The sequence below is a fragment of the Carassius carassius genome, chromosome 48 (assembly GCF_963082965.1).
Source record: "Carassius carassius chromosome 48, fCarCar2.1, whole genome shotgun sequence".
NCBI classification, from domain to species: Eukaryota; Metazoa; Chordata; class Actinopteri; order Cypriniformes; family Cyprinidae; genus Carassius; species Carassius carassius.
Window position 1 is genome coordinate 15795515 of NC_081802.1, and position 1352 is coordinate 15796866.

The window sequence follows — 1352 nt, forward strand, 5'->3', positions numbered from 1 at the left end:
TTCTGAGATACTGAATTTGGGATTTTCCTTAGTTGTCAGTTATAATAATCAAAATTAAAAGAAATAAACATTTGAAATATATCAGTCTGTGTGTAATGAATGAATATAATATACAAGTTGAATGGAATTAGTTATATTCTAATCTATGATATTCTAATTATATGACCAGCACCTGTAAAATAAAGGTCAAGAATTGGGCGTATTTTACATAAAATAACATCTTATTTTCCTTTGATTTTGGAGTGAAAATGATCAAGTGTTAAAATTAATTAAGAAATAAGTATATTATTTTTTATCTGAGTTGCTTTTATGAAGCGAAACAAAGTCTGTAATTCTACTATAAACATTTCCAATGGCAAATTCAAACAGCCGTAGGTTTGACTTTCAGACAGCTCACTTTATGAACACAATATCTATAAATTAAACAAAAATAAGAAGCCACAGAAAAATGATCCCGTCTCCGATGTGTGCTCTGAAACACCATACAGTAAAAGAAACACAGATCCGCGTGTCAGCGGCCGGAACCGGAAGTGCGTGTAACACCATCTGACGAGATCAACGGCAAATCCACTGCTTATTTCTGATCGTTTACAGTGCAGTTTTTGTGAATGTGTAGTAAACCAACAGTCGTTTATGAGCGGTGACGTTGGTCCATCACTGACATCCGGCCACACATTAAATAAAGGTAAACTCTCGAACTTGTTTTTTTACGTGACATTAAGGGATTCCTCGCTGAAGCAGGATGCCTGAAGTGAAGTCGGTGTTTCGAGAGGTTCTCCCTAAACAAGGTGAGTTTTCTCGACTGCTCTTGTGGTGTTTTCCTCAGCACTGTTGCATTTGTTTGTAGCACGAAGCTCTTCAAACTCTCACCCTTATACAGACCGAGTTCAGATACAAAACAACCTCAGCTCAACTCTAGTCTGTATCTCGTTGACAGCCAGCACGTGTGTGTGTGTGTGTGCAGGTCAGCTCTCCGTGGAGGATGTTCCCACCATGGTCCTGTGCAAACCCAAACTCCTTCCTCTGAAGTCTGTGACGCTGGAGAAACTGGAGAAGATGCAGCAGGACGCTCAGGAGCTCATCAGACAACAACAACTGGCTTTGAAGGAGTCTGAGAGAGCAGAGTAGGACACACTTCATCACAACCTGAGATCAGCACATATCACTCTTACAGTCAGAGGGCAGCCTTCATATGAACGCTTCTGTTTTGTTTGTTCGTTTATTTATGCATGAGGTCATGTATGCTTTAGTTCATAAGGCCGCATATTATGCACATGAATGATTATTAAGTTCAGGATGTATTTTTTATATTAATATATATAAAACTATAAGTCACTGTCGGAATGGACTTT

General features: G+C 38.6%; 1 long non-coding RNA gene across 1 annotated transcript; it reads left to right on the plus strand.

Annotated features, from left to right (window-relative positions):
* Positions 1-677: 677 nt before the first annotated feature.
* On the plus strand, positions 678-1124 carry LOC132131617 (uncharacterized). Its single transcript, XR_009428904.1, has 2 exons — positions 678-788; positions 970-1124. It is a non-coding gene; the product is annotated as an uncharacterized LOC132131617 (long non-coding RNA).
* Positions 1125-1352: the final 228 nt, after the last annotated feature.